Source organism: Xenopus laevis, chromosome 9_10L, assembly GCF_017654675.1.
Source record: "Xenopus laevis strain J_2021 chromosome 9_10L, Xenopus_laevis_v10.1, whole genome shotgun sequence".
NCBI lineage: Eukaryota > Metazoa > Chordata > Amphibia > Anura > Pipidae > Xenopus > Xenopus laevis.
In genome coordinates, this window is record NC_054387.1 from 122,508,660 (window position 1) to 122,534,250 (window position 25,591).

The 25,591-nt window shown below is 43.4% G+C and overlaps 1 protein-coding gene across 3 annotated transcripts in view; it reads left to right on the plus strand.

Moving 5' to 3' along the window:
- The window catches only part of rai1.L (retinoic acid induced 1 L homeolog), a 114,993-nt gene that overhangs the window by 66,104 nt on the left and 23,298 nt on the right, over positions 1-25,591 (plus strand). Inside the window, exon 1 of one of the 3 annotated variants that reach the window (XM_018236627.2) lies at positions 19,429-19,738. The exons of the other annotated variants lie outside the window; for them this stretch is intronic. The gene's annotated coding sequence lies outside the window, so the exon portion shown is untranslated. Of the gene's footprint in view, positions 1-19,428; positions 19,739-25,591 lie in introns of those variants that run through there. 3 annotated transcript variants of the gene reach the window in all.

The following is a 25,591-nucleotide window of genomic DNA, read 5'->3' on the forward strand; positions in this document are numbered from 1 at the left end:
GAGGTTATAGGGATCAATAGAATGAGTTATAGCGAGGGATGGGATCATTTCTTTGGAGAAGCCATAATGCTTTGGGCTTGAATGGTTGGTCAGGTAGGAGGGGGTGCACTGCATTTATAGATGTTTTCTAGACAATAGAGAGCAGAGCCAGGCCAAGGAGCTTTGGTACTCAAGGCAAAGGCAGCAATCTGCTCCCCCCCCCCAATAGGATCCATGGAGCGTAGCACATGTGGGTATGGAGGTGTGTGGCCCTGTTATAGGTAATTAAATAAATTGGTAACATTTGTGGGATATTTTATACTGACCAATAGGAGTTTTTTTTTGTGGAACATTAGGGGGAGTTACAAGGACAGACTGTGGGGTAAATTTATCAAAGAGCGAAGTTGCGCCACTAGAGTGAAATTCCGCAGCTCTCAATTCATTTCTAAGGGATTTTGAAAGGCGTATTTATCAATAGGTGAAAGTTCACCCTTTGATAAATACGCCTATAAAAACCGCATAGAAATGAATGGAGAGTGGCGGAATTTCACTCTAGTGGCGGAACTTAACTATTAACTTCACTCTTTGATAAATATACCCCTATGGGTTTATTTGGGTTCAAATGTAGCTAAAATAAGGTTTATAGACAGGGAGGAAATACAGTAAGATATAATGGGGGGGACAGTTATAGGGATAAAATATATGGAACAGTACAGTGAGATATGAGGGTTATATGGAGACAAAATATTGGGAAATCGTAAATCCAAGCCTATGGCACAATGGTATATAGCTGATTCTCTGATTGGCTGTTCGAGAGGAATAATTGGGTTAATTGTAACCAAAGTCACGTTTCAGGGACTCCACGGACCATATTTTAAATTGATTTTCCTTCCATTTATATTCAGTGCTATTTTAGAGGGTATATTTAGCAAGGGCAGCCATGAATGGAGACTTTGGTGCTATAACTGGGCAGTGTTTTGGTGGCGGGACACATACATGGGGGTAATATCACCTATAGATGTTGTCATGCCCTGCCTGCCTGCCCAAAGCTCTCTGTCTGCCATGCAGTTCCAGCAGCAGCAGCAGTGGGGTCTGAGATAAATCGGTCTATGCAAATTAACCCTATTATTATGCAAATTAGCCTCTCAGTCTGCAAATGGCACATTACCCCATTCACTGGAGCACTGCTTATCATGCAAAAAGGCTTTCATTGGAGCGAACGGCTGGCCAGCCATATTATCTCCCAACTTACCTCTATGCAGGGGCTATAACTTAAAGGTTACATAGCCTTTTCTGTAAATGGAGGGGCTCGTGCACGAGTTAAATCTATTTATCTGCACCTTATGCTTTTTCCCATTACTAACCCTCGCCCCGCTTAAAAAGCATATGCCTAAGGCATTCCAATGCTCACAGGACACTAAACAGAATTAATGCACCTTATATCCAATTCTGATTTACATTAACTATATTATTGTATTGATGTGTGTGTGTGTGTGTATATATATATATATATATATATATATATATATATATATATATATATATATATATATATATATATATATATATATATATATATATTTATTTTTTGAAGGGAGGACTCTCAGTATGCTTTTAGATAAACATTACCAGTGCACTTCTAGTTCTGACTTTTGAAACCATGTAGCCGAGTTCAGCTTTCCTCTAGCCAAGACTCCAATTCCCACGGTATAGGGTCTGTTGATGAGCTGCTTCAGTAGTCAGATGCAGCAGTGCAGAGCATACCAATGGACTGATACAGCTTTCAAAAACAATATATACTAATAATGTTCAAACCAATAAAAATGTATAATAAATGTAGATGGAAAGTTGCTTAGATTTTATTTTTGGGTTGACCACCCCATCATTAAAAAAAAAAAAGGTGTCTATTGGTTTAACTGCTCTAAGCCCCAGATAGAGGAAATAAACTCTTCCAGCACTGGCAAGGATTTGTGCTTTTCAGGGCGCAAGACAAAGGCAGGAATTGGGTCTGCGGTTTCTCCCAAGCGGGAACTCACAAGATAATGGCAGAAGGCAGGAGAGTGTGAGCAGGATGAGAGATGGAAAGGGATAAATAAATAAATCGCGCAGCAGCGTTAGTGGGAGCTGAATCTCTAATTGCTTCTGTGTTTGGACAGAGCATCTCCTGACATCTCAGCTACTGATGTCTGTTCAATGAGGTAATCACCGCCTGTCAGTCTCTGGTACTCGGCGTCTGCCCACCCCTCCTCAGTGACAAAGCATCATCCTCCTCTCTCTCCAGATGTTACCCCCTCCCCTCCTTCTCGCCACCCCAGCGGGGATACTGCTAATTGCTTATGCAAATCAGGTAAGGGAAGGGTGTGCATAATTAGGATTATTAGGTCGGCCTCCGCTGTGCTGACACATACTTGGACGTTGTTGAAAGGTAGACAGAGTTGGTGAGGCGTCTTCGCATGAAATCCTTAATGACTTCTTATGGTCCAGTCTTACCTCCTGAAATAAAAACTGCCAAAAGATAAATATTTTTTTGAAAGGTCGTTCCCTTTTGGTGCTTGTAATTGCAATTTGCAGAACAATCTGCAAAATGAGGTATTACCTGCAGAGTATTACATAGAGACAGGTACTAGCTACACAGTATAGTTGTTACAGGTATGGGACCTGTTATCTTGAATACTCAGGACCTGAGGTTTTCCGGATAACGTATCTTTCCATAATTTGGATCTTAGTACCTTAAAGGAGAAGCAAACCCTAAAGTTAAAAAACCCTACCCCCCCAATCCTAGCTTGGATCTAGCACAGGGTACTGTTTTATTATTATAGAGAATAAGGAAATCATTTAAAAAAATTGGATAAAATGGAGACAGATTTCCATAATTCAGAGCTTTCTGCATAATGGGTTTCCGTATAACAGATCCTGTACTTAGAGAGCTGCACTGATGTACCTATTGAACATTCTGCAGAGAGAGGTGTTGCCTGCAGAGTATTCTGCAGAATGCAATATTATGTACAGAGTTGCATTGATAAACCTCCTTGGTGTTCTGCAGAACAAGGTATTAACTACAGAGTATTCTGCAGAGAGAGTTATTACCCGCAGAGTATTCTGCAGAGCGAGTTACTACCTACAGAGTTTCATTGATGTCCATGTAGGTAATACCTCACTTTGCAGAATACTCTGTGGGTAATATTCTGTAAAACAAGGCATTTTTTAAAGAGTTGCATTGATGCACCTGCTGAGTATTCCACAGAGAGAGGTATTATCCACATAGTTGCATTGATGCACCTGCCTGAGAATTCCGCAGAACAAGCTATTACTTGTACAGTAGCAGCGATGCATCTGCTGAATATTCTGCAGAGAGAGGTATTGCCTACAAAGTATTCTACAGAACAAGGTACTACTTGCACAGTAGCACTTATTCATCTGCTGAGTATTCTGCAGACAGATGTTACTCTCAGGGTTGCACTGTTACTCCTGCATGACATTCCACAAAGAAAGATGTATCACTTAGATTTGCACTGTTGCCACTGCATGGTATTCTGTACAGAAAGGCATTGCATACAGAGTTGCACCAGCAGTTTATTTTTCAGAGAGAGAGTTGCACCTACAGTAGGTGCCCAAGGATTATTCTACAGGGAGATATTACCTACAGAGTAGCATTGATGCACCTGTTGAGCATTCTGCAGAATATTAACTACAGAGTATTCTACAGAGAAAAGTATTGCCTACAGAGTTGCAATGATGGACCTGCAGGGAGAGGTATTACCTACAGAGTATTCTTCAGAATGAGGTATTACCTACAGAGTTGCATTGATGCACCTGCTGAGTATTCTGCAGAGAGAGTTATTACCCACAAAGTATTCTGCAAAGGGAGATATTTCCCACAGAGTTACACTGATGCAGCAGGAAGAGACAGGTCTTACATACAGAGTTGCAATGTTACCGCCAAAGAGTAGCTGGCAGAGAGAATATTAACTATGGAGTTGCACCTGCAGAGTATTCCACAGAGAGTTGCACTGATGCATGTGCAGAATATTCTACAGGTATTACCTAGAGAGTTGCAGTGATGTACATGTTGAATACTTTCCAGTATTTGTACAATATACTCCAGAGTAGTACACGCAACAGCCAATTACCAGTTAACTCTGGTTGTTCAGCATTAGTTCTATAAGTAGGGCTTGGGCTAACTATACTTTTTGCCTTTTGTTTTAATCACAAAAAATCGATGGTTTTTGCTATTTCTTCAGCTAAACAGGGAAACTGAAGCTACTCCATGTTTGGTCCTTGCGAGGTGTATAGATTACTAGTGCACGAATAAGCAGAGAAGTCCACTAACAGGGGGATTATCTGTTCTCTGCTAATGTAATTTACTTGTTGGTTGTATATGAGTTAATGCACCAAAGTAATGTTCATGACAGTTTTGAGAATCTGGCCCCAGATGGAGTCAGTTGGTGTAAAGAAAAAAAAAAGACCAACTGAAAAGTTGCTTAGAGTTAGCTATTATATAACATACTAAACATTAACTTAAAGGTCAACAACCCCTTTACTAGTAGAGGCTTTTTGCTGCCCCTGCTAACTTGTAGGGAGGCTGCCATCTGAGGCAAGATTGTTAACTTGCCTCATGGTAGCAGCACCCCTAAGTAAATGTTATCTGCTGATTGCACCTTTCATTATATATCTCCCTAATATGGATGACAAGTGAGTAGTCATATTGGGGCAGTACTGGGCAACTTGTGGCTCTACAGCCCCCCACCAAAAGTCAATCATTAAGATTTCTGTAGGATACCCATTCCTTTATATGAGTATGAATGGGTATTGCAGGGCCTGAACTAGGGTTAGGCAGGGTAGACCGAGTAGGCACGTGCCTAGGGTGCAAAACTGGAGGCACCAGGCATGTACCTTCTCTGCCGTCTGCCTACTCCTAGTCCGGTCCCCTCTCTTCCCCGACTGTCCATTTTCTCTCTCGTCTATTTGCACTTGCGCACGCACAGCCAGCGCCGTGATTGGCCAGGTTGTCTAGGACGTCTGGCTGGCCTGGCCCGGCTCTGGAGCAGTGTCGCCCATCCATTTAAGTAAATGGACAGGGGTGCTCTTCATTGGCATAATAAACTGTCACTGTGTGAAAGTGCCATATGGTAAATACTAAATAAGTGAAAAGAGAAGGTGACACAAGCTATATGAGAAGCATTTCATACAGCTCATCTTCATTAAAGGAAGTGGTTAATTCTTGTATTTATCTACAGCTAGGGTTGCCACCTTTTCTGGAAAAAAATACCGGCCTTCCTATATATTTATCTTTTTCCCTATTAAAGGAGAAGGAAAGGCTTGGTACACTTGGGGGTGCCAAATGTTAGGCACCCCAAGTGATTGTATTAACTTACCTGAAACTCCTATCAGCAGAAAACTGCACAGGTTATTCCAGTGAGCACCACGGAGCGATCTTCTGTCTTCAAGTGGCTGCACATGCGCAGTAGAACGAAAATCCGAATTTTAACTAAACAGCAGGCTATTTTGTTTAACTACGCATGCGTTTGCCCCGGGAAATTTAAAAAAGAAGAAGACAGAAGTGGATCGCTCCGTGGTGCTCACTGGTATAACCCCGGGCCAGTGCAGTTTTCTGCTGATAGGAGCACCGACCCGGGCTTTCAGGTAAGTCAATACAATCACTTGGGGAATCCTAACATTTGACACGACAAGCCCATATACAGCCCTCTAGGATCTTAAACGCTGACTTGGTTAATAGGTCCCCACTTTCCATAGCAACCAGATATATGGCTAAATGCAAATTGAGTCCCTGAATTCATTTTGTTTTCGGGTTCTCTGTCCATTTCTTTAATTAAAAGTCTTCTTTCTGCCCCCTCCGAGTCTGCCAGTCATTGGCAATATGGAATTTTCTCAGCAATAATTTGGAGGGGGGCCCCAGCTGTCCCATTGTTTGGAGATGACAAGGCCTATCTTTCGCCTTGGCTGCCGGCCAGCACATCCCCACAACGTCAGCAGCTGGTGTGAGATGGTCTGTATAGAGGTCAAACAGGACCACTTGCAAGGTCAGCAGGACTTGTGTTTAAAGGCAAAGCCCTGCTTGTTCCATTCACACACACACAATAAAGCCAATGTGCTACCCCTGCATGGCACCTCACAGGAAAGATAATGTTGAATGATAGGAAACACCATTGTTCAATATTTGTTGTGTATTTATCTATATTATTTATATATATATATATTATAGAGCCCACAGTGCATTCCTATCTGTCAGTTTTCTCTTTATTGTGACCCTGTCAGGTGCTGCTTTTGTCAGAGTTCTTCCGTGATGCCGTCAGGGTCTGTTTTGTGTGGTAAAGTGCCCTGAAAAAAGTCGGGCCATCAAATGAATGCCACAGGTATTATATTGTGTTACTTTGGGTGTTAGAAGATGCTGGAAGTTGTTCGCCAACAACAACTGAAAGGCCATTCGTTAGACTGTGTTAATATGAAGTGTTATTATTGCCACCATCTTGCTCTAATATCTCCATTTTGCACCCCTTGTTTCCTCTGTTCATTTCTCAGTTCAGTTGACCTTGCCTACTGATGTGACAGGGTGTGCAGGAAGAGAAGACGATGGTCACTGGAATTAGTGTCCCACACAACCGCAAATCCTATCACTTTACTAGAATTCAGAAAGCAGTAATGACCCCCCTCCTTATGTCACAAAGGGGCCTGCGGTTAAAATCACAGCCCAAACAAGCAGAAAACAGAGCAGGACACCTCAGGCATCGCTAGTGGGGATTTTTTCCCCCCTTTGCTTCCTAGATGGCCGGCCGCATGTGTGGCGATCACGTTTCTAACATTGGTGACAAGTTGCCGTGGTTACCTCATGTCCTCAGCACAGTGACTTTTTACTTCCTGTGGATTGTGTTTGCACATCTCTGTGAGGGGGATTAGTGTGTCTGCTGGGAGTGGAGAGAGTTGGCTGTGCTATGGCAATATGTACCACAGCTGCACTCTGCCCTAATACAGGGTTGGGGAGATGTAAAAATCACAGAGCCAGGGCCAAGTCGGGCTTTTATTTAGTGTCGGATTTGTATGTTGCACCTGTTTCTTGCACAGACTGTGATTGAAAATAGACCCTGGCATTTCAATTGCACAGAGCCCTACACAGCCCTCGCAGGTCCAATAAATTAAAGGCAGAACTAGAGGTAGGCTGAAGATGCACGTGCCTAAAGGTGGCCATACACGAGCAGATAAAGCTGTCGATATCGGTCCTTTAGACCAATTTGACAGCTAATCTGCCCGTGTATGGGGGCTTCCGACTGGTCTTCCTGATCAATATATATATACAAACCAGTCATTTGTAATTAGTGCAATAACATGTGCAAAACCCTACTTATCTTGTGTCATTTTCATTGTAGCATGTATGTACATATGATAAGTGCTTATACACAGTCACGTGCACACCCGAGCCCTATGGAATGCTTACCCCCGTTGCTCGGACTCTAGAAATTCGGCACTTCTTCAACACATCCAGGAACAAAAGATACAGGTACCGGCACACAGGGCAAATTCAAGCAGGGGACTGGCCCCTTACGTGTTTATATGTGTCGACAAATAAACACGTAAGGGGCCAGTCCTCTGCTTGAATTCGCCCCGTGTGTGCCTGTACCTGTACCTTTTGTTCCTGAAAGTGCTTATACATATCACTATGCTGACTGCGTATAATATACATAGAGCCGGAACATGAGACTCGGGGTGAGGGGTTCACAGCTAGTGTTCCTTGTAAGCCGTGCACTTATGTGCAAGCACACGAATTTTGGCCATCGCACACAACAAATTGTGGTGCGCATAAAGAATTTTATGTGAAAACAAGCACGTTTACAATGTGCGCACAAAATAATTTTTTTGTGCCCATAGCCAAGAAGGAAGTAGAGGAACATTGGCCACAGCTGTGCATGTTCCAGACAGTCCAGGGCTGAGCCAGTTGCCTGTGTTGCTCATGCTGCCTGGCTGTGTATTTGGATCATGTAGCACTGGATGAGAGGGAAAACTGTAACACAATCAGCAGCTACGGCTTAGACACGAGGATGTGCCTTTTCATCCTTGTATAAGAGATCCTAATCTAATTCCATAGCAACACTGATCCTGCCCGCCGCTCCATCAGAGAGAAGCACCCCCCCCCAAACACACACCCACACTTTGGGCCGTGCCAGGGGTGCACTTCCCAGCAGCATTGGGGATGGCATTCAGTTGCTAGGAGCCCTACAGCCTGTGTGAGTGGACCTTTGCCAGAAGATAAGTGGTTTAAGGCGTCCCTGGAAGGGTGAAAGCTAAAAGGAGACTGGCTGACTCCTTGCTCTGTGCTGTTAGCAGTGGAGCTTATATATCACTACAGTAAAATGTAAGCCGAATGCGCTCTCAACAGGGAGGGTTTTTGGGGCCAGACAGACAAGGAATTAGCCTTGGACTTTTCTCCCCACTTCTGTTTTAACATTTATTATAACAGAGATGATGTTACTGGTAATATTCTTCACGGTGGGATCTGTTCAAAGATTCTGCTGGTCAGAGGCTTCAGAAATAAGTTGTTTTGGCTCCTCGGCATAACAACAGGGTCCAGAGACTGGGCAGGAGGAGGCACTGGGAGAACTGTCAGTGATGCACATTCTTACACAGAGGGGACATTGTTAGACATGTCCTTATACAGTGAGGGGCATTGTTCTACAGTGAGACATGGCCTTATACATTGAGGGACATCCTTACACAGAGGGGGCATTGTTCTACAGTGAGGCATGTCCTTATACAGTGAGGGACATTGATCTACAGTGAGGCATGTCTTTATACAGTGAGGGACATTGATCTACAGTGAGGTGTGTCCTTATACAGTGAGGGACATTGTTCTACAGTGAGACATGGCCTTATACAGTGAGGGACATTGTTCTACAGAGAGGCGTGTCCTTATACAGTGAGGGAAATTGTTCTACAGTGAGATATGGCCTTATACAGTGAGGGACATTGTTCTACAGAAAGGCATGTCCTTATACAGTGAGGGACATTGTTCTACAGTCAGTGAGACGTGGCCTTATACAGTGAGGGACATTGATCTGCAGTGAGACATGTCCTTATACAGTGAGGGACATTGTTCTACAGAGAGGCGTGTCCTTATACAGTGAGGGACATTGTTCTACAGAGAGGCATGTCCTTATACAGTGTGGGACATTGTACTACAGTGAGGTGTGTCCTTATACAGTGAGATACATTTTAATACAGTGGGGATATTATTTTAGAGACATGGCCTTATATATGGAGGGACTTCCTTATACAGTGATGCATGACCTTATACAGTGTGTGACATCCTTAAACCGTGAGGAACATCTTTATACAGTGAAGCATGTCCTTATACATTGAGGGACATCCTTATACAGTAAGGCATGACCTTATACAATAAGGGACATCCTTTTACAGTGAGGGTCATCCTTATACAGTTAGGCATGTCCTTATACAGTGAGGGACATAGTTCTACAGTTAGGCATGTCCTTATACAGTGAGGAACATAGTTCTACAATTAGGCATGTCCTTATACAGTGAGGGACATTGTTCTATAGTAAAGCATGTCCTTATACAATGAGACATTGTTTTACAGCAAGACACATACTTATACAGCAGTGATCTCCAAACTGTGATATTGGTGGGACTCTGAACCTTGGTTAGAGGGGCCCTACCTAAAGGCTAGTTAGACCAAGATTTGGGTTGGGTCTCCTATTTGCTCTCAATGTCCCTCACTTATACAGTGAGGGACATTGTTTTATATCAGGGCATATCCATATACGTACATCAGTGGTCTCCAAACTTTGAGGCTGACCCCCTTAGGCCAATAGCTAAAATATATGGCAAGTACTCTCCTGATGGGGCCCTGCTTAGGGACATCCTTATATAGTGAGGCACTTGCTTTCATGGTAAGGTGCGTTTTATATTGCGATGTTCATTAGACAGATGGACTACCCTTATATTGTACACAGGTCAGGGCTGAGATTTAAAATAGTTCCTGACATTTCAAGTACACATAATTCCAAATAATCTTCCCCCAATAAACAGTGACTACAGCAGCCACCCTGGCATTTGGCAGAATCTACAAATTGCCAGTCTGTGCCTGACTGTACAGGTGCTGCTGTATAATCACTTGTCATGCATAAATACATTTTGGGGCATATTATTGTCCATATTCATAGTCACGCCCTCTCACACTGGGCTACATGTAAATGGAATATTTCAGATGTGTCTGCACCGTGACACAACCCTTACACAATGGCACATATAAATGTTGATGCCACACCTGCTATTCTGGGCTCATTTCAGCCTCCTGTATTTCAGATAGTATTTCAGATACTTCTGGCTACCAAGTTGGCTAGGGAGAGAGGGTCGACCTCTCTATGAAATTTCGGGGATGGGCACCCTACCCTGTTGGTATCCGGGATTTCGCCGGCAGCCTGCGGGTTGCAGAACATAAAATTTCAGCTATTGCAATAGAGGCTGTGAATTGCATATTCTTGGCACGGGCTTTCCTGTTCAGATTTATTTTTAAAGCTTGGCCGCGGTGAAGAATATCTCTAATTCCCAGTTTCATTGGCTGCAGCGATCAGTGGCAAAATGACTCAGCCATGCGGTGGGAATGAAGATCCAGACGGTGGGGGGGGGAGGATGGGTCTTTTATTCAGATAATGGAAATCTGGCCAGGGAATGTGTACAATACCGTGTCTGTGGATTAGAAGAGAACAAACAGCAGCCAGTGAGAAGTCTGCAGCCTCTGATGGAACTGAGAGAGGGGAATGGATTCCTCCTGCGGTGCAGGATATGGCACAGATCAGTCTTTGTCACTGGCAAGTGCAACCTGCAATAAAAGGAACAAATATAAAACAATTTTGGGGGGTGGGCTGTATTTTCTAGAATATGCTGTATTTAGGGTTGCCACCTTTTCTGGAAAAAAATACCGGCCTTCCTATATATTTATCTTTTTTCCCTATTAATAACATTGGGATCAATCATCATTTTTACCGGCCAGGCTGGTAAAATACTGGCCAGGTGGCAACCCTAGCTGGATTTTCACCACCCAACCCTTTAGAAGCAGGAGCATTTCCCTATCACACCCATTAACACACAGAAAATCAATATACTAGGTAGCTTAATAGCAGATTTGCATGCCTACTAAATGGCTGCCCACAAAGCAGTGCAATCTGCAGCAGACATCTAAGTTTATTGTAAATTAATTGCCCAATGGCCATGCTGGTATTGAATTTTATGTGGTGTCTTGTTTTAAAACCTCCGACTTAGACTGTCTTTATCTAATATATATATATATATATATATATATATATATATAACATAATGGAAGGTTGGGGAGGCTATGGTATTATACATAGAACTGGGGCTGTATTTATCGTGCCCTGTGTTCTGGGAGGTTTTATACATGGGATCACCACTGTATTCATCCTGCCATGTAAGCTGGGTTAGTATAAATGGAATTGGCTCTGTATTTTTCATACCAAGTGTATTTTGTAATTTGTAATTGGCACTGTATTTATTCTACCATGTGTTCTGGGGTATTATACATGGAATTGGCACTGTATTTAGCCTAACCTGTTCTGGGATATCATGCATGGAACTGGCACTGTATTTATTCTGCCACGTTTGGTTGGCACCAGAGCAGGATTTCACCCTCAGCGCTCCTGGAGGCCGGCGGTTTAGTAATTTCTCTTGGGTTTTACAGCAATAATATATATAGGCAAGAAAGCCTAGTAATCATAGGCAGCTTGTCCATGCCGATGGGGGAACTGTGAAATGCCCCATCCCCTTGCTGCAGAATTTATTGGAAGCAGAAATGCCATTTGCTGCTTCCCTTCAGCCATGGAATTTTGGGACATTAGCCACAGATCCCCGGAGGTGAAATGGGAGCGAGTTTCAGTGCTAGGCAGCTGCAATGCAGAAGCACAGGGGGCTGAGAAAGGAGATTGGCACGGCTGGCAAATTAGAGAACGGGCTTTCAGTGAGAATAAAGCTTTGCCTTGTGACCAGCTGGGAAACCGTTACGCAGAAGCCACATTTCACACCTTCTGTTGCGGTGGTGTTTCATTTGTGTATTTGTGTTGTCGCTGAACTGCAGAACACTGTAGCATGGAAGCTCCTGCTGATAATTAGACTATCCAGTGACAGCTTGGCCTTGTTAAACTCCTTGACATGGTCTTGTGTCTCTGTCACAGATTCCACAACTTTTTTTAGACTCTGACCCTTTTCCACACCTTTTCGTTAGATGAACCTATCAGATTCCAGCACCAGGGGTACCTAATATCCCCAATTCACTTTTATAAATGGATTGAGAATATGGAGTTAAAAGCCTCACTGTATTACAGTATCAGACCCTGTCCAGCACTGAAAAGGTCCATATTTAAAGGACTTCTGGCCTTGCCTGATGCCTGCAAATCCAACAGGAACATGATATAAATATCTGAGCCTATGAATAATTTATTCTCATGGGATTGAGCTCACTGGGGTAACGTGCAGACTATTTATAACCCACAGGGCTCCTGTGACGGGGCAATAGAAATATGTGCTGATATATATTAACCACTGGGCTCCCTGGGCTATCTCAGTTGTAGCTGTATCTGTAAACGTTTCCCGTGTTTTAGGGAAGGAATGTCCAAGGCGCACCTCACTTCCTGTTCTGATAGAGGGGCTGCAACTGTTTCTCCAGACAGATAAGAAAAAAGGCAGAGAAAGTATGGAATGTTTGGGACCTGGGTTATGAGCCCTGCTGGGAGTTATAGTTTACAAAAGAAAAGGCTCCGGCAACCTCTGCCTGAACTGTGCCATTGTCATGGACCACAAAACAGTGAAAGGAACCTGCTGGTCAGGCAGTTAAAAATTTAAGGCCTTTAGATAGAGACCCTATGTGTGTTCCCTTCTGTCTGCTCTAATTGGCTGTTTAATTAAGCATGGAGACAGAATTCCCTCAATCAATATGGCTCAGTCATGGAATGACCAGTTCTGCCACCGGGATTGGCTGATGTGCTCAAACATGGACATGTGGTTAGTGACTGGGCATGAGGTGGCCCTGACTTTATGTACTCCAGTTAAAATGGTTAATCATTGGCATAGGCACATGGTATTGATTGATTGGTGACGAGAGGTCTTTAATGAGAATCAGAAATTGGCAAGTTTTTCTCTGCATCAGGCACAGTCCAACTTGTTTCCTAATTCAGTCTGGTGTTTAATTTTCCAGTGTTTCTCTTGTTTTGATACACATTAGGGATTATCTGATAGACTTGAGTTCTTCACTCTGATCTCTCCCTACTATATCTACTATACCTGCTATCCCACAGTCACAGTCCCTTCCCAGAGACTATTATCCACTGTTACTATAGGCACCATCTCTCCCTACTATACCTGCTATCCCACAGTCACACTCCCTTCCCAGAGACTATTATCCACTGTTACTATAGGCACCATCTCTCCCTACTATACCTGCTATCCCACAGTCACACTCACTTCCCAGAGACTATTATCCACTGTTACTATAGGCACATCTCTCCCTACTATACCTGCTATCCCACAGTCACACTCCCTTCCCAGAGACTATTATCCCACTGTTACTATAGGCACCATCTCTCCCTACTATACCTGCTATCCCACAGTCACACTCCCTTCCTAGAGACTATTATCCCACTGTTACTATAGGCACCATCTCTCCCTACTATACCTGCTATCCCACAGTCACACTCACTTCCCAGAGACTATTATCCACTGTTACTATAGGCACATCTCTCCCTACTATACCTGCTATCCCACAGTCACACTCCCTTCCCAGAGACTATTATCCCACTGTTACTATAGGCACCATCTCTCCCTACTATACCTGCTATCCCACAGTCACACTCCCTTCCTAGAGACTATTATCCCACTGTTACTATAGGCACCATCTCTCCCTACTATACCTGCTATCCCACAGTCACACTCCCTTCCCAGAGACTATTATCCACTGTTACTATAGGCACCATCTCTCCCTACTATACCTGCTATCCCACAGTCACACTCCCTTCCCAGAGACTATTATCCACTGTTACTATAGGCACCATCTCTCCCTACTATACCTGCTATCCCACAGTCTACAGTTACATTATTTTATTAATTATTTTGTAAGGACTGATAAAGTAACATGGCTGCAGTCACAGAAAATCCTAAATTTGTTATGATTACAGCAATAAGCAGACAGTATGTTCGGCATAAGCCCTATTTATTGCACTTGTGTTGAACAGGGGGAGGGGTATACTGCCCCTTTAAAGGAGAAGGAAAGCTAGCAAAGCAGTTTATTGCCAATAGATTAGCAAGCTATAACACTATTTATTATTTAGAATGCTTTGCCATACCCGAGTAAACAGCTCTAGAAGCTCTCTCTGTTTTTTTAGGATAGCAGCTGCCATATTTTCTTGGTGTGACATCACTTCCTGCCTGAGTTTTCCTGCTCACTCATAGCTCTGGGCTCAGATTACAGCAGGGAGGGGAGGAGGGATGGGTAGAGGAGCAAACTGAGCATGCTCAAGCCCTAGCCCTGGAGGTTTAAGATGAAAACAGGAAGTCTGATACAGAAGCCCATGAGTACACAATAGAAGGAAAGAAATGTGGTGTTGCTTTTGACAGAGGACTCAGAGCAGCATTACTTTGAGGGTTTACTGGTGTATTTATATAGACCTTTCTGATAAAAGTTACTTAATTTTAGCCTTTCCTTCTCCATTAAGTTTTTTATTTTAAGGTGATCTTTTATTAGAAGTGCCATTTGAAACTTTGGTTAAGAGATTGCGGATACATTTGGAATAGTGTTTATGGGACATTGTTCATCATTAATTGATGGCACATTATTTGTTAGCGCCATGCAGAGCAGTTAATTGGCAGAGTAGCCCTAAACTCTCCTTCCCAAGTCCCCGTCTCTCTCGTTATGTGCGCGGTATCTCAGGGAGGGACTGAAACAAGAAATCGCATTAGCAATACTTGAAAAAGAAATACTCTGTGGCCCTTATCCAAATTGTGAGCAGAGTCTGGAGGGCTGCAAAGGGGGGATGTAAAGAGGGGGAAGCCTTTCTCTGTGTGTCTGTGGGAATGTGACCCTGCAGAGCTGTTTGGGGCTGGGAGACTATGTAGTTAATGTGCAGTTGGACATATGTCAGTCTATACCCACAGAGCACTTTGTATAGATTCGGGCATTATCTGCTGCTGAATCTGAGCCTGAACAGAGGAATCGCATCCCTATTGGCACCACATCCCTCTTCCAATTTGTGTCTCACTCTCCTCGTCTGTTGCCCTCCTGTGACTCTGCCTCCATGCTGGGTTTTATAAAGTGCAGGGCATGCTGTGAGGCGTAACTAATAGTTATGGAAATATTAATAAAGGGCTGTATAGCACCTTGTGGCACTGCACACACCCACTAGACAAGAGGAAAGAAGGGGGTGTCAGCGCCTGGTTTGCAAGACAATTCTCACATTTGAAATTCAGCTATCAGTGTGGTGTTGGAGACCGGTATGGGATCTGTTATCCAGAAACCCTTGAAATACTTGATCCCAACTAAGATATAATTACTCTTTTTTTGTAGGCAAAACTAGCCTATTTGGTTTATTAAATGTTTAAATAATTTTCTAGTAGATTTAAAGTATGGAGATCCAAATTATGGAAAACCCCAGTTCCTGAGCATTCTGGATAACAGGTCCCATACCGGTATTTCGACCCAAAAAAGATTCAGTGGTCCCCATCATGCAGCCTGATGATTTATGTGGATAAAAGCAAATTATTATGGTATCCTGTAAAACAACCATAAGTGATTCATTAAAGACAACTGAACATGTCTAATTACCTGCTATACAGACATGGAATATTTTTGGTACAAGTACCCTTATGCTGAGAGTCTTGCGTGCGTTTGTCTGTTCGGTGCAAGGATCTGTATGGACTTGGTGTTAGTCAGACACTGATGTGCTGTCAGGGGGACCACCTCCTCAATGGGGTATAAATATATGCCTGAAGGAGAACTAAAAATTAATATGGCTAAAAATGCCATATTTTATATAGTAACATAGTAAGTAAGGTTGAAAAAAGACACATGTCCATCGAGTTCAACCTTTTTTTTTTTTTTTTTTTATTAACTACCTATCTGCCAGTTGCCAGAGGAAGGCAAAAAACCCATCTGAAGCCTCTCCAATTTGCCTCAGAGGGGGAAAAATTCCTTCCTGACTCCAAAATGGCAATCGGACTAGTCCCTGGATCAACTTGGACTATGACCCATAACCCTGTATTCCCTCACTTGCTTAAAAGCTATCCAACTCCTTCTTAAAGCTATCTAATGGATCAGCCTGTACAACTGATTCAGGGAGAGAATTCCACATCTTCACAACTCTCACTGTAACAAACCCCTTCCCAATATTTAGGCGGAACCTCTTTTTTTCTAATCATAATGGGTGACCTCGTGTCAGCTGGAAAGACCTACTGGTAAATAGTAAATGGTGAACTTATTGCACCAACCGAAAGTTTCAGCTTGTCAATAGCAGCAATGATCCAGGACTTCAAACTTGTCACAGGGGGTCACCATCTTGGAAAGTGTCTGTGACACTCACATGCTCAGTGGGCTCTGATTGGCTGTTGAGAAGCTAAGCTTAGGGCTCGTCACTAATTATCCAGCAGAAAATGAGCTTCCCCTGTAATATAAGCTGATGCTACAGGTTTGCTGATTATTAAATTCTGATGCTAATTGCACTGGTTTCTGTGCTGCCATGTAGTAAATAATGAATTCCCCATCTTGTGACACCACCTTGCCTAACTATATACATTATGCCACAGTCCCAGCCACTTGCCATAAAGAAAGACGTTCTTATAATCTTATACAGCTGCTTTGCTGATGAGGCCCTTAGTAAGAATCTCCCCTGCTTGTACCCCATAAAGACGACGCTACCCCCTCATATACACAGATTGGTGTGGGTGTCGCACACAAGCGCATATCTCTGCATTGCAGCCTCCCAGAAATCTAACAGCTGCCTTATTTTAGAAGAACAGGCGAGTCCAACATTGCTTCCACCCAGTGACCTCTAGGAGAAAAATGCACTCCCTGCCTTGCTGCTTGGCCATCGTCCATGCTCAGAAACGCCATGGAATATAAAGGATATAAAGAAAGCACTGAAAGGAAAATTAATTTGCCCAAAAAATAATCCATCAGAAGAACCGCTCTGTGCAGCCCCAGCCCATCTGTATATCACTTTAATGTGGATCCAATGAAACCTAATCATATGTAACAGAAAACCTCACGTTTCCAGCAGACATGGGTCCGGCGGGAATGATTTACTGCCTCCTGGGCCCGAAGGGGCCGATTTCTCATTCCCCCTCTCTCTTCCCTCATTCCAGCATGTGACGCCTCTCACTGAATAAGCCACAGAGCCTGTGTGTGCATGTATGTATGATCCCCTTAATCTGAGTTAATGCCACGTATACAGCACGGGGAGAGAGAGATATGGAAATATTGCAGGAGAAGATGCAATGACTCATGGGATTATCGACTCCTGCTTGTTTGGGGTGTAGAGAAGAGGATTAAACTGTGACTGCTTCTTAAGGTGGTACAGCGGGCATGTCCAATGTGGATGACATGGAGCCGGTCAGGGCCACAGTTATCTAAAAGAGGGGGGAGCTGGATAAACTGTTGAATTTTATATTGATCCTTTTTTTGTTCGTTTTAACCAAATTGACACATAACGACAAAAGAAACAAATGCCATAAATTATACTTGAATAAAAATTATCTCTAAAACTAAAATCGGACACAGAACAGTAGGTTGGGGTCACATTGAATTGTATGAGAAGGGTCTGGGGTCCACAAAAGTAAAAGAGAGTGGGCAGTATGCGGCCGCTAAAATACCAGTTTGACATTCATATGTTGAAAAGAAATGAACAATAAGAGGGAACGAACCATGGCAACAGTGGGATAATAGTCTCTGGGAAGGGAGTGTGACTGTGGGATAGCAGGTATAGTAGGGAGAGATGGTGTCTATAGTAACAGTGGGATAATAGTCTCTGGGAAGGGAGTGTGACTGTGGGATAGCAGGTATAGTAGGGAGAGATGGTGTCTATAGTAACAGTGGATAATAGTCTCTGGGAAGGGAGTGTGACTGTGGGATAGCAGGTATAGTAGGGAGAGATGGTGTCTATAGTAACAGTGGATAATAGTCTCTGGGAAGGGAGTGTGACTGTGGATAGCAGGTATAGTAGGGAGAGATGGTGTCTATAGTAACAGTGGATAATAGTTCTGGGAAGGGAGTGTGACTGTGGGATAGCAGGTATAGTAGGGAGAGATGTGTCTATAGTAACAGTGGGGATAATAGTCTCTGGGAAGGGAGTGTGACTGTGGGATAGCAGGTATAGTAGGAGAGATGGTGTCTATAGTAACAGTGGATAATAGTCTCTGGGAAGGGAGTGTGACTGTGGGATAGCAGGTATAGTAGGGAGAGATGGTGTCTATAGTAACAGTGGGATAATAGTCTCTGGGAAGGGAGTGTGACTGTGGGATAGCAGGTATAGTAGGGAGAGATGGTGTCTATAGTAACAGTGGGATAATAGTCTCTGGAAGGGAGTGTGACTGTGGGATAGCAGGTATAGTAGGGAGAGATGGTGCCTATAGTAACAGTGGGATAATAGTCTCTGGGAAGGGAGTGTGGACTGTGGGATAGCAGGTATAGTAGGGAGAGATGGTGTCTATAGTAACAGTGGATAATAGTCTCTGGGAAGGGAGTGTGACTGTGGGATAGCAGGTATAGTAGGGAGAGATGGTGTCTATAGTAACAGTGGATAATAGTCTCTGGGAAGGGAGTGTGACTGTGGGATAGCAGGTATAGTAGGGAGAGATGTGTCTATAGTAACAGTGGGGATAATAGTCTCTGGGAAGGGAGTGTGACTGTGGGATAGCAGGTATAGTAGGGAGAGATGGTGTCTATAGTAACAGTGGATAATAGTCTCTGGGAAGGGAGTGTGACTGTGGGATAGCAGGTATAGTAGGGAGAGATGGTGCCTATAATAACAGTGGGATAATAGTCTCTGGGAAGGGAGTGTGACTGTGGGATAGCAGGTATAGTAGGGAGAGATGGTGTCTATAGTAACAGTGGATAATAGTCTCTGGGAAGGGAGTGTGACTGTGGGATAGCAGGTATAGTAGAGAGAGAGATGGTGCCTATAGTAATATTGGGATAATAGTCTCTGGGAAGGGAGTGTGGGATATCAGGTATAGTAGGGAATGATTAGTGGCAATGTCCTTGGCATGTAGGCAGAGACTATAGTTTAGTGCTGATGTCCCTGTCTTGTTGGGGGCAGAGGCTGTAGATTGGTGCCAGTGTCCCTGGAGTGGAGGCAGTGGGTGTGAGTGTCCCTCTCTTCTCAGTATCACACTCTCTTTCTGGCAGGAGTCCAGTGTTTCTCCAGACTGAGCGATTAACGTCAGGATTCCAGTGAAATGCGAGCAATCTCCTCGTCCTGCGGCCTTTTTGCACTCTCCTCTCCAGTTTAAGATTATGTTGCTTTTATCTAAATCTTAAAGGGACCATCTGTTTCCAAAGGATATAAAAGGACCCCAGGGAGAGGCAATTCTTAGTCTGTCTGAGACTGAAATCTTGTGACAAAGCCTGTTAACATTTCCTGTGCCCGGAGAGAAGGCCGCCGCTCAGGGAATAGCAAATCAAGGGCAAGATTTAGTCCCCGCGCTTTGGAAGAGAGGCCAGTGCCATGGAGGAGAGGTAGGTTGATGTACGTCAAATACAATGATGAAAAGGGCCTTTCTTTAGGGGTCTATGGAATTCAGCCTTCACCTCTTAAGCTTTTGCTGGACTATAACTCCCAGCATTCCCTGAGATTCGTTAGAAGTCAAATGTCAACAACACCTGGAAAGGCCTTTTAAATATTTCATGTCTTTAAAGAAAAGTTTCATGGGGTATGACTACCCCCTTCCTCCATGCAATTTTTGGATGTGGCCCATGGTGAATTGCTAATTGGTACCTACTATGGATGCCTTCTGTATGACTGCAGTTGAAGCAGTACAAATTTCATTGCTTAATAATAATGAGGGATGTGGGCAGTTGTAAAGGGGTGAGCAGGTACTGCTAGTTGTATTGTATACTGGTGGGATATTAGAAATTGCATAAGGAGATGGTGGGTGTAGAGTAGTATAGGATGAATTTGTACAGTGAGGACAGAGTAGGTGGATACAATATCAGAAGCAGCAAAGTTGGTTTTCTGGATACTTGTATATTAGGATAGAGTAGGTAGACCATATGTGAATAGGATGCTTTTGTTCAGGGAGGACAGATGAGGACTTCATGGTTTCATTTTCTTGGGATAGAGTGGTTGGACCATATGTGTATAAGGCTACCTTTGTTCAAGGATGATAGATTAATGGATTCTTGTCTATTAGGATAAAGTAAATGGACCCTTAATACCTGGCTATTAAGACATAGAAGGTGGACTGTATGTTGTCTGGATACCTTTGTACAATGATGAAAACTCACATCTTGATGATTCCCAGATCAGGACAAGCAGTATTGGTGCCAAAAGCAATACTACCTGGCCAGCCGTCCTGCCTGTCCTCTTCCTCCCCCTTCTGCTTGATCACTCACTATACTCCATCCCCACCAACTGGTCTGTACAGTTCTCTTGTTCCCCTTCTGCCCACCCTACACTCAGTCTGCATTCTCCACCACCTATCACTTGGTCCTCCTGCCTGTTGTGCCTGTTGCCGACCCCTAGTACTGGCCCTGTGGATATTTTTATATTAGGTGTATGTGGGTGGAGGCTATGTGGATATCTGTATATTAGTATAAGTGGGTGGAGGCTATGTGGATATCTGTATATTAGGTGTATGTGGGTGGAGGCTATGTGGATATCTGTATATTAGGTGTATGTGGGTGGAGGCTATGTGGATATCTGTATATTAGGTGTATGTGGGTGGAGGCTATGTGGATATCTGTATATTAGGTGTATGTGGGTGGAGGCTATGTGGACATCTGTAAATTAGGTGTATGTGGGTGGAGGCTATGTGGACATCTGTAAATTAGGTGTATGTGGGTGGAGGCTATGTGGACATCTGTAAATTAGGTGTATGTGGGTGGAGGCTATGTGGACATCTGTAAATTAGGTGTATGTGGGTGGAGGCTATGTGGACATCTGTAAATTAGGTATAAGTGGGTGGAGGCTATGTGGATATCTGTATATTAGGTGGATGTGGGTGGAGGCTATGTGGATATCTGTATATTAGGTGTATGTGGGTGGAGGCTATGTGGATATCTGTATATTAGGTGTATGTGGGTGGAGGCTATGTGGATATCTGTATATAAGGTGTATGTGGGTGGAGGCTATGTGGATATCTGTATATTAGGTATAAGTGGGTGGAGGCTATGTGGATATCTGTATATTAGGTGGATGTGGGTGGAGGCTATGTGGATATCTGTATATTAGGTGTATGTGGGTGGAGGCTATGTGGATATCTGTATATTAGATGTATGTGCATACCTCAAAACTGTCCCTTTTTCGGAGGGACAGTCCCTCTTTTGACAGCTCAACCTGGAGTCATTTGTACTGGAAAGTCCCTATTTTCTCTGCACTGAACAGCCAGAAAAAGAAACCAAGTTTCTAACTTAATTGGCTTTTGGAGAGCACAGCTAACAGGTGCAGATAAGATACTTTATAACAATTTTGAGACACAAAGAAACAGTTTAGATAAGGAGAATTATTTTCAAACTTTCATAACCTGCCACATTTTTTAAAATGAACATGGTAATTGGGGGGTGTGGCCACAGAAAGGGGTGTGGTCAAAAATTAGCTGTGCTACGTGTGAAAAAAATTTTTGTCCCTCTTTTTACTTCCAAAATGTTGGGAGGTATGTATGTGGGTGGAGGCTGTGTGAATAGAGTGCCTTTGTACAATGAGGACAGGTGTTTGCTTCCTGTATGTTAGGAGATAGTAAATGGGGAGTAGGTGGGTAGGATTCCTTTGTACAATGGGAAGAGATTTTGATGTCCTAGATACCTGCCTATTAGGAGCAGATGTGGGGGGAGAGCATTAAGTATATCATCTTTGGCTTGCTTCCAAATACCTCTGGAAGATCTCACCCCAACTGTCCATCAGGCTGGGCTTTCAGGGGTACCTGGGAGAACAAAGAAACTGTGTCCCTCTGCTTTAATGCCCCCAGGGAAACCAGACCTACAATTTGGGACCCCTGCTCTTATAGGCATGTGCCGGTGCTTTAGCTGGCATGGCTGCAGTATCCCCACTAGCAATGCACAACAGTCACAGTTCTAATACTGATTGATGTTGGTGTTGGCTGCTGGGAAGGGGCCCCAGGATAATGCATTAGGCAGCTTCCCTTGCTCTCTGTATTTCCAATCCTCCGATATATTGTTTGTGCTGGCTCGACGCTGAGCAGCTGCTTATTTCCTTGGGGATAAATGGAGCTTATAGATTGGAGATACAGGGGAAAAGAAATTGTGCTGTCTGATTGAATCTTTCCTTTGTATATAGAGGATGAAAGTGCGTGCGAATGAATTGTCCCTGTTTACTTAAGAGGATAGACAAGCGGGCAGAGGGAATGAGCAGCAAAAATCTCTAGTATTGTCACCGGAGAGGGTTCTATGGCAGGACCAGAGATAGAATCCATTGCTAGGTCCTGCTGGAGGCACAAAGGAGAATTGCAATGGACCCACCGTGTTATTATGTAAATTATCTGTCTTTTTCCTGCCAATGCGGGTATGAACAGTGTTTGTGTACGGCATGTAAATGTACATGCATTCTGCTTCCATACAGATTGCCAGAGAAGGAAATGTGTATGCAATATTTTAAAAAAATCAGGTTATAAGATTGGATCAGCCAATCAGGATGGCCGCATTAAATGTTCTTTTACTAGTAGATTTGTTTGTTATATATGCTGATTTGAGCCAATGAGATGGCAAGGTTGAGGCAGACACCAATCAGGGGGGCTTGCTGTATTGAAACACGTGTATAGCAGATGCCTTGTGACCGTGTTACTGCCTAGTGAAGTATAGAAAGCATTCTGGCTTTGGAGATAACGGGGCCAATTATATACATGGCCCAGGGCTAAATTCGGCAGTAACTCTGCACCTCCGTGATTCACTTGCACCCTGCTGTATCTGATGTCACATTCACACACACACTAGGGTCAGTTATATCAGGAACCAATTAACTTGCCTGCATGTTTTGGGAGTGTGGGAGGAGACTGGAGTACCTGGAGGAATCACGGATGGAAATACAAGCGCCTTGCATATTGTGCTCTGGCTGGATTCAAACCTAGAGCTGCAAGGCAGCAATACTATGTGATATAGAAAGACTATTTTCCACTGTGGGATATTTTTAGAGTAGAAGGCTCTGTAGGACAATGGGCTATAATATCATGTTCCCTAATTCTTTTAATGAACTTACACTACGCATTGACGCAACTTCGGAGCAGATGTAGCACAATGCAGTCATGGGTCTTGGATAGACAAAATGCTTTCTAGACTTCTATGCTTTCTAGAAGTATTATATAAAGCAACCCTCTTTTCTCTTAAAGCCAATTGATTGCTATTCATTATGCTTAGAGCCCAGTATTCATGTGTGGGTACGTTGATGATATATTGGGGAAACTGAACTCTCTAATCATTAGGCCTTGTCTAGTAAAGGGGTCTCAGCCCTCCATTGAACAGAACATGCAGCTGCCGGGGGCCCAGGAGGTATAGGAGAATCTTTGGGACACTAGATGCTAAAGAAGTTTACATATCTTTTGGGAGATAAGATATGGAGGGATAAGGGCACAGCCCAGAGCATGGAGCACCACTGGTGAAAAGGTTATACAAAATATTCTATATTCAGCCATCAAGAAATCATGGTATGAACTCATGTCCCTGCTGTGTGGTAGTTACAGATTCCCTGCGCACATAACCCCTGTAGTCTGTAGAACTAAACCCAGAACTGGATGCAGCCTGAGGTCTTCTCTTCCATGAAAGCAGCAAATGTCAGCCAGCAGAGGTGCAAGGAATTAATGGTGCTGGAGAAAGTCTATAAAGGATAATATGCCCTTTGCTGTCAAATATAAGTCACAGAGGAGTTTTATACAGATTCAGGGCCGCCATCAGGGGGGTACAGGGAGTACTGCAGTCAGCGACCCTGACATGGAAAAACACAATTCGTCAGTTGCGATTAGGGGATTAGGGTAGGTTTTGGGTAGATTGTGGGTGGTGTTTTGGCGTGAAGCGGCCATGGTGAATCAGGATAGTGGCCTTTGTTCTGTTTTAATTGTCGTTAGGGAGTTATCTCGGAGTTTCATGACCATTATTTCATTATAGATAGTAGTTCCCCAAGATTGATGCACTCCAGGGCTTCGTAAAGCAGTTTAGAAAAGAAAATTTATTGTCAAAGTTTCGGTCCCGTTCTGGGCCTTTCTCAAGATATGTCTCAAGTAATGTCTTGAAAAAGGTCCAGAATGGGACCGAAACGTTGACAAATTTTCTTTAACTGCATTATGAAGTCCTGGAGTGTTTGGCAATCTTGGGGAACTACTATATTATATTTATTTATTTTTATAGATAAAAAGAAAAAATAGCTGCACTCACTTACTGGAGAAAAAGCCTGGGTGCACACTGACAAAGGTCTCAAGAAAGACTGAAACGTTGGAATTACAAACTTTATCTCTTTTTCATCATATGTGCTGGTTATATCTACATATAAATAAGCAAAAAATGGAACCGCACACACAGGACCTTTGGTGCAAAAGAATTTGGTGATTTATTGCGACGTTTTGGCTCATAAACTCGAGCTGTCTTCTCCTCCTGAGTTTAGGAGCCAAAAAGTTGCATATATATATATATATAGTATAGTATTGCAGGGCTGTGCTTTGTATGCAGAGCAGCATCTAGAGTGGGACAAAATGCAAGGAATTACGCCCCCCAGAGGTTAATTAACCCCTCTGCATCCTCTGACGCTCGATTGGCTATTCCACGTAGGGCTCGTTTTGTGACTTAACAATAGCTAATTTTCAGCCCCCTTTTGTGAGGAGCCCCATACGGTGATTGTAAAAGGATTGCTGGCGGATCCCGGCTGTGAGCGGCTCTCGCGCCTGCATTCAGGGATCTGTGTTTTCCATAGTGTTCACATATTAATTGATTTCTCTTTCCTTGCCTTTCAAAGGCTCATTTCCCTCCTCGCTCCTTCTAGAATGAAATTGCTGCCATTTAAGTGTGGGGGCCGTTGTCTGCGAAATATTCTCCTGATACAAAGGCTCCTAGAGTCCATCATTGGGCCCCACTGCGAAATAGATTAAGGGCCACCCTAGAAGATGGTTATGGGCCTCCTAGAAGCCCCAGACCTGTTATTCCTATTGTTATACTCATGGATGTAAGGTACATTTTATAAGTAGGGCAATGGCATTCATAGAAATGTTACCGTCTTTGAAAGTGAGGTGGAAATATTACCCCTTTCTCCCTCTCCACCATTGCTGATAACAAAAATGCTCACACTAGCAAAAGGCAAATGTTAGGTAATGGGAATTGCAATAAAGGTAACATGCCCTAGGTCTGGTAATTCATATCATCCATTTTAAATTAATC